We start from the raw sequence: 14,598 nt of genomic DNA on the forward strand, positions 1-14,598 counted from the left end.
AACAGTCCCTCCTCAAACAATGTCCAGTCCAGTTCCGTTTTCTCTTTCTAATGACTTTCAGCATGTATCTTTCTTCTCCGTCTCTTCTTAATACTTCTTCACTCTAGCAGTATTGGTTTAAAACAGTCTTGCTTGCAATTTTAGTTTTTTTATTTTTCAACTACGCGTTTCGCCTTATTTAGGCATCTTCAGGTTGATCTTAATTTGGTATTTCTTAAAACGGTCCTTTAGACAGTGTAGCCAAAGGCCATCGTCGAATATAACAGACCAACATCGCCTTCGTTAAACTCAGTTTGTCGGCTGTCTTCAGTGTATAACTATTCTATATATTCTTACCATCTTATTATTTCTTGGGGTTCACTCACCATTTTACCGTCTGCTGCCTCTATTTCATTTAGTCCATTGTTGTTCCTCTTTCCCCTGAATGTCAAATCCATTTCTTCTTTGTACATCAAATCATATTTTCCTTCTTTCTCTGATTTCTGTATCTTGTCTCACTTTTCTGTCAGCCATTTCTCCTTTGCTTTTTTTTGCCTCCCTTCTTAATTCATTATTTAACCTCCTGTAGTTGCGCTTCCCCTTCCTGCAGTCATCCATCTTGGTTATCATATCCGCTGTTACCCATTCTTTCTTTATTTTTCTCCTCTCCTTGACTCCGAGCGTTTCCTTAGGTGCCTTTTTGATCCCTTTTTCAAATGATCCCATCTTCCTTCTGTACATTCTGTTTCCTGTCATTGCATCATGATTTCACAATATGCATTCTCTTATTTTTCATTATAGCCTTTGTCTTTCAGTTCTCAAAGTTAATGTGCTCTCTCTTCTGTCCTTTCCAGGTTCTTTTCAATTTAACTAGAACCTCAGCTACTACTAATATATGATCTGAATAAATATCTGCCCCTGGATAACTTTTGACACTGTTTAGGCAATTCCGCTGTTTTGTTGTATCATTATGTAATCAGTTTGATATCTGCTGTTGTCAAATCGAAATACCCAAGTAATACCGTCGTCTTTTGTGGTTATCAAATGGAGTATTTCCAGCTACCATGAAATTTCCATTGCAGTATTCCAACAATCCCTGCTCTCTCTCTCTCTCTCTCTCTCTCTCTCTCTCACACACACACACACACACACACACACACACACACACACACACACACACATTCTCTCAGTCCAAATTTTCCTAGAGCTTTTCCTTCTGGTCCTTCAAAACTACTGCATTCCAATCACCCATTACAACAATACATGCATTTCTTTTCTCTGTCTTTGCTAAGTTTTCTATCTTCCAATAACATTCTTCTCCCTCTTCATCTGAATGATTAATTGTTGTCATATAAACCTGGATGATAACTAAGTCTTTCTTTTTCCCTTTCAGTCTCATCATAATTATTCTTCCACTAACATATTCAATCTTGATAACCTTGTCCTTCAGTCTTTTACTTACCAAAATTCCAACCCTCATACATTCCATTTTTATCTTCATCTGAATAGTACTATCGGAAGTCGGCACTTTCTAACTCTCCACAACCACCCCATCTCACCTCACACATTCCGAGTACATCCAGTTTGTTTCTTGTCATTTTATCTTTGGCGTTTTCTAATTTCCCTTCCTGGAGAAGGGTTAAAACATTCGAAGTCCCAAACCTCAATAAGTCTTCCTTCTTCTCCTTCCTTCCTTTTTCTATTTGCCCTAATAGCTGGAGTCTTCATTGTATTCCCCTCCCGGAGATCCAGTTGAGGGGAAGCTTTAACTGCGGAATATTTTACAAAGAGGTCCATCCCATGAACGTCTAGGGAAGTAATTCCAGTGATGGTTTCCCATTGCCTTCCACTGTCCTCCACATCCTATTGGCTCGCTGGGCTTGGTTACCCAACCTTCCACTGGCTTGCTCAGCTTAACAGGGGCATCATGTGTGGGTAGGATTGCGGAGAACTGAGGTGAGAGAGGCTAAGAGAACTCTCTTGTTGAGTTCTTATATTCGCATCTCATCCCCATTTTTTAGCCAGAATAGCAATGTTGTAGCAGCGACTCTCCCAGGGCATCTCTCGGGCCAGAATACTGACCACAGTAAATTTGCACCCCAACACATACTTTATAAGCCTACTGATCACAGCGAATATACCACATGACCCCTACTACATATAATACTTCGCAATAACTGAATGCTGTAGACAGCAAACAATACGGAGAGAAAATCGGCAATGAATGGACATGCCTCATTTGTTTTTCTTGCGAGTGGTACGAGTGTGCAATCGTTTTATAAGCGACCAGCTATTGGAAACACGATGGCAACGTCTATGTTACTGTCACTTTGCATAAAAAGCGGTCTCATTTCTGCAGGTGCACTCTGTATTGCTAACAATATCCCAAGTGAAGTGGTCTTCCACATAAATACCGCGGCATTGAGTATACCGGGTGATCAAAAAGTCAGTGTAAATTTGAAAACTTAATAAACCACGGAATAATGTAGATAGAGAGGCAAAAATTGACACACATGCTTGGAATGACATGGGGTTTTATTAGAACCAAACAACACCCCATATTGCTAGACGCGTGAAAGATCTCTTGCGCGCGTCGTTTGGTGATATCGTGTGCTCAGTCGCCACTTTCATCATGCTTGGCCTCCCAGGTCCCCACACCTCAGTCCGTGCGATTGTTGGCTTTGGGGTTACCTGAAGTCGCAAGTGTATCGTGATCGACCGACGTCTCTAGGGATGCTGAAAGACAACATCCGACGGACATGCTTTACAGTGCTGTTCACAACATTATTCCTCGACTACGGAATGATGGTGGACATATTGAGCATTTCTTGTAAAGAACATCATCTTTGCTTTGTGTTACTTTGTTATGCTAATTATTGCTATTCTGATCAGGTGAAGCGCCATCTGTCGGGCATTTTTGAACGTTTGTATTTTTTTGGTTGTAATAAAACCCCGTGACATTCCAAGCATGTGTGTCAAATTGTACCTCTCTCTCTACATTATTCCGTGATTTATTCAGTTTTCAAATTTATACTGACTTTTTGATCACCCATTAGATAGTGATTGCTGGGTGAAGCTACTGCCTAGTGCCTCATCAATGGCAAGTCAAATTATTTAAATAAACAATATACTGCACTGCGTACAAAATAAAGACTTACATCTGTGCCGGCCAGGGTGACCGAGCGGTTCTAGGCGCTACAGTCTGGAACCGTGCGACCGCTACGGTCGCAGGTTCGAATACTGCCTCGGGCATGGATGTATGTGATGTCCTTAGGTTAGTTAGGTTTAAGTAGTTCTATGTTCTAGGGGACTGATGACCTCAGAAGTTATGTCCCCTAGTGCTCAGAGCCATTTGAACCATTTTTGAACTGTCAGCCCAGCAAAGACTGAGTCCTTTTCCTGCCAATTTCCAGAAGGGGGTGGGGTGGGGAGGGGAGGGGAGGGGAGGGGATGGTAGGGGAGGGTGTGGAATTTGGTTAGTGTAGGTAGCTCAATTGACCTATCTTCCTTCCATAATTTGAATTTCTCGACATGACGTCAGTGCGACATTTCCACATCTGTGACCGCCATCTTGAATAAATTTGGCAACAATCCAGAGTGGGGCGATGCTCTCTTTGTCGCACTATTGGCACAGTGAGCAGTATGTCTCGTTCCATTGACACCTGCACATTGGTGGCTCTGTGATTGTGTCAAGAGCAGAGGGACCGAACTGACAAGCAGAGGCGTCACGTGCTTTTCTCACGTGAGAGCAGATTTAGTCTGAGTACACTAATGTGCTGAGAGATGGGAACATGTAATGCCCTGAGGAACGTTGTTAAAGATGATCATTTTAGTGGGCCAGTTGTTATGGTTTCATACGCGTACTGACCTCCAAATTTCTGAATACTGTACACTGAGTGCTCATTGTACTCCTGTTGACAATGTTTTCGGCGGTGCATAAGGTACCGACTTCATTTTTATGTATGACAATGGGCTACTGCATCGAACATCGCAGGTGGAGGAGGTTTGGAAAGAGAGGATATTAAGCGAATGGACTGGCCCCTGCCCGTTGATCCCACTTTAACCCCAGAGACGCGTGTGGGGTGCATTGGGGAAAGACATCCATATGCAGCAAAGACCGATTGAGGGGAGGGGGGGGATGGGATGGAACTCGCTGGCACAATAACTCCATAGGGTGGTAATACATTATGAAATTCATTGCACAAAGTTGGTTTGCCCAATATATTGGACATAGTGTAATGGGGACTTTCGTCAAATGTGACCATTCGCCCAATTTGTTTCATCAAATCTAGCACCTTACGTTAGATATGATCGAAGAAATCGTTCGTCTGGTGTTTAGCCCAATGAGAAATGTAACCGCCTGGAGCGCTAGCATCGCTGCAGCTGTCTGAGTCGGGCATGTAGTGTTTATGAACATGGCTTCGAAATTTACTGGCGCGTCGCGTCTACAACGGAATAGATAGTAGGAGGCAGATGAAGAACTATATAACTTGCGGCAACCCGAAAATAAAAATAGAATAAGAAGCAGCGAGAGCTATAAAATCGTTGCAGAGGGCGTTAGCTGTGAAGTAATGCCAATATGTAGCCCTGAGGATACAGAGAAGAAAATCTACAACTTCCGTAGAAAACAAGTTATTCTTCATAGCCATAGTATGTACTAAAGGATTATTTGTCTTCAGATGCTCCTCCTTCAGTGCTTTATAAATAGCTTCACATATTTCTGGTATTATTTTCGTCAATGTGCACTGCAGTATTCGGGTGCAACGTTGTAAACTAGGGTAGCTTTCTCCTGCCCCAAGATATCGCAGTGTTACGATAAATCCGTCTTTTGCGGATATAGCATTTCTGAGGTGAGTCTTCTGCTTCGTAATATGAAGAGAAGCTTTCCAGGGCACATATAGAAATGTACTTGGGGTCTATTCGCAAGTACACTACTGGCTTTTAAAATTGCTACACCACGAAGATGACGTGCTACAGACGCGAAATTTAACCGACAGGAAGAAGATGCTGTGATATGCAAATAATTAGCTTTTCAGAGTATTCACACGTGCAGCCGCGTCTCGATCCGTGAGTCAACAGATGGGGGCGTTTGCAAGACAACCATCTGCACGAACAGTTAGACAACGTTTGCAGCAGCATGGACTATCAGCTCGGAGACCATGGCTGCAGTTACCCTTGACGCTGCATCACAGACAGGAGCGCCTGCGATGGTGTACTCAACGACGAACCTGGGTGCACGAATGGCAAAACGTCATTTTTTCGGATGAATCGAGGTTCTGTTTACAGCATCATGATGGTCGCATCCGTGTATGGCGACATCGCGATGAACGCACATTGGAAGTGTGTATTCGTCATCGCCATACTGGCGTATCACGCGGCGTGATGTTATGGGGTGCCATTGGTTACACGTCTCGGTCACCTCTTGTTCGCATTGACGGCACTTTGAACAGTGTTCGTTATATTTCACATGTGTTACGTCCCGTGGCTCTACCCTTCATTCGATCCCTGCGAAACCCTACATTTCAGCAGGATAATGCACGACCGCATGTTGCAGGTCCTGTACGGGCGTTTCTGGATACAGAAAATGTTCGACTGCTGCCATGGCCAGCACATTCTACAGATCTGTCACCAATTGAAAACGTCTGGTCAATGGTGGCCGAGCAACTGGCTCGTCACAATACGCCAGCCACTACTCTTGATGAACTGTGGTTTCGTGTTGAAGCTGCATGGGCAGCTGTATCTGTACACGGCATCCAAGCTCTGTTTGAGTCAATGCCCAGGCGTATCTAGGCCGTTATTACGGACAGAGGTGTTTGCTCTGGGTACTGATTTCTCAGGATCTATGCACTCAAATTGCGTGAAAATGTAATCACATGTCAGTTGTAGAATAATATATTTGTCCAATGAATACCCGTTTATCATCTGCATTTCTTCTTGGTGTAGCAATTTTAATGGGCAGTAGTGTAATTTTCATACGACTTTAAGTCGTTGACCTGCAGTTCCCGACAGTAATTTTGTTGTGTACTTTTATCATCTCGCCGTGAAATCCACGGCTTCACATAAGTACGTTTCCTTTTGCTTCTTGTCCGTTCCTCTTCCAAATGGACACAATGCAATTGTAGTACACGCAACTGCAAAGCATAGTAACAAGTTGTTGTCCGCCGTTCTGAAACTTTGACGAAGTGTTGGACGATAGTGCAATGGCACCTTTTTTTGCGCCTCGTCAGAGACCTTTGTAAGATTTCTTTGTCCCATGAATTTGATACTGTAACAGCTCCCTTACCAAGCATGTGTCCGGCGTGGGAGCACGTTGCACAGAATACATTGTCGTCCGTGGTAGTCATACGCTTTATTAAGAAACATGTGTTTTGAAATGTCTGGGGAGCATCTTAAATCGCAGTGACTTCAATATAAGTATTTCGTTTGAATAAAATTTGTCATTTATGTTTTATCGTTGCATATTTCTTTCAATTACGACCTGTGCTATACTGTAGCAGTGCTTTCTATGTATGGTCCATGTCTGTCGAGCTATTTTACGTGGCAGTGGGACTTTCATTTTCAAGTTTTACACACCACTGTACGGGAGGCATATAATGGGTATAATTAATTTTTTTTTTTTTGTTGAGTTTGAGAGGGGCCACTGGAAAGCCCGTCAAAAACTGAACACAGATCAGGCATGAAATCACGTGGAAGATCTACAGAACTGTGATAAAATGGAAACAGTGAACGGTGCAAGCAGAGGAAGTGCAACACAGAGCAGCGTAGAAGCCAACGGCGTCCTGATTAAGTGGTTACGGCGGTGGACTGCAAAGCGGGGGAGCCGTGTTAAAAACTCCCTCGTTCCAATTTTCTTTTTTCCGATGTTCGCTGTATTCAGATTTGTGTCTGTATCATGTTGCAGCGCCCGTTTGCAACAGCGAGGTGTAAGGAAGGAACCTATAATCGAAGTTCATTCTGCACAACGACTCTATTAGCAGCCGAAAGGAAGTGGCTTTCGAATGGGAACAGCAAACGTTTGACGACGAGGCGACAAGACAACCGAATCCTCCACGGGGAAACACGTTTGGTGTGTCACACACGCCATTAGTGACAGTACGTGCGTCATACGATAGAAATCTGTTATCGACGCACCTAATTTGTACGACTGGTGAGTGAGTCAGATATGCATCCTTGCCCTATACAGGTGTTTGTATAAATGTGAATGTGACCACTCCCTAGGAAATGATGAAAATACAGTAGTTTGCCACACAAGCTGCAGCAAATGAATGCACTAGTTTCACAATTACACAGTTTTCCCTGTGCCCTATCCATGGGCGATTCTAGAAGTCGGTCGGGGGGGCTAATGGCGGAGGAGCGCGGTTGGGGGAATGGAATATCGCTTAACAAAAGTAGAGTTGGGGTCCTCCACCGACAAATTTGCAGAATTTGCTGTTGCTTGAAGTAGTTCTGGAGTTCAGGGTAAAAACGTGTCTACGGAATGTGTGTGCCCGGGAAAATAATACGATTTGACCCAGATGTCCGGCGATTTCAAAGTTTTTGTCTCGGGTCAGCAGTTTAAATGTTGGTAGGCATACTCGGCATATTTAGCTTTCTTGATTATTGTAAGTGGTACTCGTACATTAATATACATCCAATGTATATTAATAAATAACAAGACTCCCATTTTAAGTTATATGATATTTATTGGTTTAGATAGTAATCTATTTGCCGTTCTTATTCTTTTGTTAAAATGTGTTTGAAATACATTGCAACCTATATTGCTACGTAATTATGAAAAGAAATGATTGAATATTTGGAGTAATATATTCGCTGATTTTTGAAGTCATTTTATCCAGTGTAATATGATACTCCATTGCGGGGAGCTATAGCCCCCATAGCCAACACCATCTGTCCTAGACTACAGGCCTGCGCGCACACTTGTGACGTCACATACTGATGGCCGGGTCTGTATCGGAACGCTCCTGTTAAGCACTCTGCAGCTATACGAACTTCACGAGTTTTAGAGCTGAGACCGCATAGGGATTCTCGTGCTTTCCTCTTCTACATGTTCTTGTAATGAAAGTATGGAAATTTATATCATTGCGTAAAGTTGGGCTTGTTTTGGGGAAGAGACCAAACTGCGAGGTCATCGGTCTCATCGGGTTAGGGAAAGATGGGGAAGGAAGTCGGCCGTGCCCTTTCAGAGGAACCATCCCGGCATTTGCCTGGAGCGATTTAGGGAAATCACGGAAAACCTGAATCAGGATGGCCGGACGCGGGATTGAACCGTCGTCCTCCCGAATGCGAGTCCAGTGTGATAACCACTGCGCCACCTCGCTCGGTATTGCGTAAAGTAACTGAACAAAACTGCCCTATGATATTTCAAGATGTAATTTTATTTTGACGATTTGCCTTAAATACGCGTTTCTAGGCTCGAATACAAACTGTAATTTTAAATTCTTTTACCTCAGGAGCTATGTTTTTCTTGCAGTAAAAAATCGTTAATGTTCACATAACAAGCAGACGTTTTCGGTTTTAAATAAAGCAGCTGGAGCTTCTACAGAATTTAAGAATTTGTATCCCTGGTTATTTTCGTAATTTTCCTCTCCACTTCAAAATTGCTGACCTCACACGAAGCTCAAATCATTCGACAAAATGGAGCACCTCCTGACGTAATGTTTAATAAATCAAAAAACCCGGAAAAATATTTTATTTCCCTGTTCCTCCAGAACTTTAGAACCTTAAAACATGAAAAGATTGTTTCTCTATATCCTTGACTGAAATTCGTGTCACAGAGTGCTGTTAATTTAATCACAATGCACTTACATCGAAATTCTGCTTTCTATACTGCTTAATCTGTCGAACACTGAATTCGTTAAAGCAATTTTCTCAGGTAGTTTACTCAAATTGAAATTATTTTCGAATAGCTGTCTGCATATGTAAAACTGAACAAAATCATTCTGTAGCTGTTCCAAATAAAAGTACTGGGAACTCAATAACCTGGTAGGAATGATAAGGAATACTAAACATTTTCGAGCCACACTAATTAATATAACTATTCTGTGTGACAATAGTTGATTCGTATTATCCTCGCAGCAATGGTCCAGTATTAAGAAACAAATTATACTGGTACATGATACATAACGGCTTTTAAAAACAATTGGCAAATGTGGTGCAATGGAAACAAACAACACGCTATAAATTTTTTGTCATTTACTTGCCCTTGAATGATGCGTAGACACAAATTTCTGTCTGAGAATAGCTGCAATCCAGCGATTTCTCAACTTCACACATTTGGGAAATCGAAACATGTGCACTTCATGCCTTTTTGGGATTTATAATTTCCCTGGCAAAAGGGAACGCAATACTTGTATCCCATACTTCGAAGAACCGTAGGCGAATACTTTATGAAATATATATCACTTTCACGTGGCACACACTTTCAACACAACATACACGCCAACAGGACTGCCGACTACAGAAAAGGTGGCCAACAGTTTGTGAAGTCACGTGCCAATATGGCCGCTGTGCATAGGCCTTGTATCTAGAAAGCTTTGCCATAGCCCCCCCCCCCCCCCCCCCCGCGTCTTACCACCTCCCCTGGCCCTATCAGAACATATGTTTTTAATGTTTTTGAAGCTGCGTTTTGTTTTGGAAGTTTTGACTCTTGTAATTTTTTTTTTGTCGTTTGTTGTTTTCATTTGTGTGAGACTTCTATGTGGTATCTCGCCTGCTCTTCACATTTACTTGCGACGGTAACGGACTCTTACCACATGACTCATATTCTATAACCAATGTATAGTATGAAAAATGCAGAAACAGAACAAACATTCCATGGCTAGACAGTTCATAATTTTGTGAAAATTTGAACACTGCCCGTCTGCTTCCCAGTCCAACGCCACGACCACTTACCGACAGCGATGTAGCTGTTTTGCGTTCCTCCATGTTGCACTACTTCTCCTTGGACCGTTCACTGTTTCTTTTTTTCACAGTTCAGTACACCTCCTTTCTGTTTTCACGCTTGGTCTGTCTGCAGTTTTTGATGGTCTATTCACTGGGGCATCTTAGCACCAAATCTGAGGGGGATGCGTTGGTTAGTTTTCCCTTGTCAGTAGATCAAGTTTTACATAGGAACCCTTTTCCGGAAACGTCATCCAATGACGCTACAGGTCGTCAAAGTTACAGGCGCCGGCGCCTGTAAATGTATCTATATACAGGGTGATTCCGTGATGATTATGTAAATTTTTTAAGATTGTGGAGAGGGGTAAATGTATCAGTTTGAGGTAAGGGCCCTTGTACCGTAAACGAACGAGTCGAAAGTGATCAGCGAAAACGTTCTAATTACTCTGACAGTGGGCTACATGTACTGGTACTGTTGTTGCTACGACTGTAGGATATGCAACTTCCGGAGGTCGTAGCTTGGACTAAAACAAGGATAAAACGTCCAGTAAAGATGGGCTGTAAAAGGCATACCTGAGCAGCTATGAGAACTTGTTCATCTTCGCTACTGTGAAACACACCTCTTCTGAACAAGTGCTCATAACTCATAAGGTATGCATTTTAGAGCCCATGTTTACCAGACATTTTTTTCTTGTTTTAGTCCATACTGCCACCTCTGAAAGTTGCATCCCTACAATCTTACATCCAAACCTCCAGATGCCAGTCAGTCAGATCGGTACCAAACGATTTAGTCCGTGCTGTATGCTATCGTCCAGTAGAACATACGTAAATGGTAATTAAAAGTAACACCAGAACTATTGAGACTAGGAAAAACGTATGTGTGCCATTAATACAAGGCTCTCTGGTAGGTATAATATAATAAAAAATAATGTTTAGATATATGGAAATCATGAGACTAATTTGTTGGCATGTCAGACAAGCACATTAAGCTGAGCCGTGCCTATAAATGGGTAAAGAATCTTTTCATATTAGTTCTACATAAACGAAATAGTCTTACTCTCGTAGATTTAAGCTTACCAATTAATAATACTACAAAATCTTCTCATTCCTTTTGTAATCGGATCTTCGTAATAACTCCGAAGTACACAGATGGGCTTCTTGGATTTTTATATATTACAATACTACTTGGAATAATAACTCAATTTTTGACTGGTGAAATAATACTATTTTCTTCCTTCTTCGTTCATTAACAGAAAGCGAGTCCTTCCTCTTACCGAGCAACGGGAAAAACATCTTCTGTTTTTTAACATTTGAAAATCAAAAATACATGACGGTGGGCAGGCTTTACGCTGTGCTACCGCTTCACCTTTTCTGTTTGCCTTTGAAGAAAACGAAAACACAAAAGCAAGAAATGGAAAAGGTAGATCACATAGATGAGTTGGTAGTGCTTCAGATTGTCGTACCAAAGGTCCCGATTTCGAACGTCACTGACGACAATTTATTATTATTATTATGCGCAAAACTGTTATATGGGAGAACATTTTCCTCGCAAGTAAGAGGACTCCCTGGAAGATTAAAACTGTGTGCCGGACCGAGACTCGGACTCGGGACCTTTGCTCAGTTGGTAGAGCACTTGCCCGCGGAAGGCAAAGGTCCCGAGTTCGAGTCTCGGTCCGGCACACAGTTTTAATCTTCCAGGAAGTTTCATATCAGCGCACACTCCGCTGCAGAGTGAAAATCTCATTCAAGTAAGGAGTTTTTTGGAGTTTGTAGCAATATTCTTTGGGCTGTCTGGTTTCGCTTAGTTAGTTGAAAGTAGCAAACCTATAGCGTACTTTTGCATAGCTAGGTGAGGTGTTAAGTATACAAATGTACGCTACAAGTTTGCTACTTTCAACTAACGAAGCGAAAGCAGACTGCCAGAACAACATTGCTACAAACTCGGAAACGCCCTTTCACATGTCAGAAAATGTCTTCCCATATAACAGCTTCACGTGTGAACTGCTAAAAGAAAAGAAAAAACCAACGCCAGTGGGTTTTGATCTCGGGACCATCAATTCAACGCACTGCTCACTCACCTACCAGAGACCTTAATTTTGGTAGCTAACAGATACGCTTTTCCTATTCTCTGTAGTTATGGTGTTACTTTTAATCGTCCTTTACGCATCTTCTGCTGGATGACAGAGAACAACACGAACTAAATCTGTATTTTGGTTGATACTCTATCGACACACAACGTTTGGCACCACTCTGATTGCTTGACATCTGCAGGTTTAGTGTTAGCCAACAACAGTACCACTACGTGTATTCCTCAGTCAGAGGTATCAGAACGGTTTCCGATTATAACTTTCTACTTGGTCGTTTCCGTTACAGGGACCATCACCTCAAATTGACACTATCATTTATCCATTACCATCGTTTAGGAAAGTTTGTAACTTTATCACGAAATCACCCTCAATATACATACATTTACAGGCGTCGGCGCCTATGTCTTTGACGCTCTGTAGCGTCGTTGGATGACGTTTCCGGACATGAATTTCTATGTAAAACTTAATGCACTATGTGCCTTCTACAAGATTGACAAGTGTGACAGATGAATCGCGAAACGTGTAGTATGTAGTGTTCTGAATACAGATTGTTCTTGTGCAAGGCTCCGTTGCAGTATTTTTTGTAATTATAATTTTCCTTTTGAGATGTATTGCACACAGATAATATTTTGGTTGATGGTGTTATGGCACTAATGTCTGTGCTGTTGTTGTTGTTGCAGAAGGGCTGGGAACAGCATGGCGATGGCGCGCTGGCTTGTCGGCTAGGCTGGGACTTGACGCGGCCACACTAGAGAGGGACTTCAGCCGTAAGTTGCGAGCCGTCCGTAGTTATAAGGGTTTCTCTTTCATCTAACTCTCTGAACGGCGACCTAGTACCTGAAACTAAAGTACACTCCGCCCGAACAGGCCAGAAGGCCCAACGGTACCGACCGGCCGCCGTGTGATCCTCAGCCCACAGGCGTCACTCGATGCGGATATGGAGGAGGATGTGGTCAGCACACCGCTCTCCCGACCGTATATCAGCTTACGAGACCGGAACCGCTAATTCTCAATCAAGTACGAGGTTTGCCCATAAAGTAACGCACCGCATTTCTTTTCTCAGCCGGAAACAATGCTACGAATGCGGTTGTTGGTTTTTTTTGGGGGGAAGAGACCAAATTGCAAGGTCATCGGTCTCGTCGGTTTAGGGATGGATAGCGAAGGAGGTCGGCCGTGCCCTTTCGAAGGAACCATCTCGGCATTTACCTGGAGCGATTTAGGGAAATCACGGAAAACCTAAATCAGGATGGCCGGACGCGGGATTGAACCGTGCTACGAATGCGAACCCTTACTTACGTATGTATTATTTGAAGTCTCCTGGCTGAGCGCGCCAAGTTTCCATCACTTCCGACAGATAGCGTACCTGCAGGACAGTTTCAAAATGGCGTCTTTAGGTGATGTACGTTACAAGCAACGTGCCGTCATTGAATTTCTTACTGCAGAGAAAGGAAGTGTGGGGAATATTCAGAAACGTCTGCTGTCGAGAGTACAGTTAGTCTCTGGACACAGGGAGCAAGGTGGCCAGAAGGAGGTTCGGCGGAGCTCTACGATTTGCAGCTGTCTGGGAGTCCATCCACGGCTGTCTCACCTTACGCTCCTGACCTAGCCCCCACGGACTTCCACTTGTTTGGACCGTTAAAGGATGCCATTCACGAAAGACATTTTGCGGACCATGAGGAGGTAATGCGCACAGTGAAGCACTGGCTCCGCCACCAGGACAAGAATTGGTACCGACAGGCCATACACACCCTTGTTTCGCGCTGCAGGAAGGCCATAGAACGGGGTGGAGATTACGTGGAAAAATAGGGTGTGTAATCCTTATTAAGTTCGATGAAGAAAAAACTGCGGGTCATCACTTTCTGGGCACCCTTCGTAACTCCTCAGTTTGCCTCGCTAGGGCTGAGTGCACCCCGCTTGGCGGACTGGTTGGCCACCCATCCAAGCGCTAGTCCAGCCAGATAGTCCCTAACTTCGGTGATCTGACGGGAACCGGTGTTACCACTGCGACAAGGCCATTGGCCGCCCTAGTGCCTAAGTGATCCATTATGACGTTGTCTGACGTTGCTCTGTTTAAGAAAAGTAAATATGAGGAAGTGCTGCGATGCTGATGTGGTGCTCGATCCAGATGTACAGATGGAAGAAGGAAGCAGGCTATGTCTTCTGCACACTAGAGCTCCTATATAACAGACTGAAACGTCCGCAATGAATTGCCAACTCTAAAGATTCGGCAATGTTTACCTTTTGGGTAGTTAACGTATTCACGCACCCTTTTACGTTTAGTTCCTATTAAATATGTGATATTTCATGTATGAAGAGTACCGAACAGTAGTTAATGTGTATCGAGATATTTAGAACGCTCTTTTCATACAACACAAATTTTACACAGCTTTAGAAATGCAGACTCGGAAGTTGAGCGATAGTTCGCAAATATTAAATGTAAAGAGTTGCGAACCCGGTACCCATGTCTTCAGATATGGATGTTATGCAGTAACAATATATGCCTATTTGTTAGTGTTTGCCTGTATAGAAGTACTTGTAAATGTGGTGTTTATTTTTTAATCATAAATAGGTACCTTAAGAAATGTGACAGTTTTGTTCTACAGAGGGGAAGAAAGTATAGTTCCATGTTACAGTGAAACAAATGTTTATTAAA

At 42.9% G+C, this 14,598-nt stretch overlaps 1 protein-coding gene across 1 annotated transcript in view; it reads left to right on the forward strand.

The window, feature by feature from the left end:
* The window catches only part of LOC124716957 (1-phosphatidylinositol 4,5-bisphosphate phosphodiesterase), a 425,614-nt gene that overhangs the window by 107,263 nt on the left and 303,753 nt on the right, over window positions 1–14,598 (forward strand). Inside the window, exon 2 of the mRNA XM_047243553.1 lies at window positions 12,626–12,712. The gene's annotated coding sequence lies outside the window, so the exon portion shown is untranslated. The remainder of the gene's footprint in view (window positions 1–12,625; window positions 12,713–14,598) is intronic.

Source organism: Schistocerca piceifrons, chromosome 9, assembly GCF_021461385.2.
Source record: "Schistocerca piceifrons isolate TAMUIC-IGC-003096 chromosome 9, iqSchPice1.1, whole genome shotgun sequence".
Classification (NCBI taxonomy): domain Eukaryota; kingdom Metazoa; phylum Arthropoda; class Insecta; order Orthoptera; family Acrididae; genus Schistocerca; species Schistocerca piceifrons.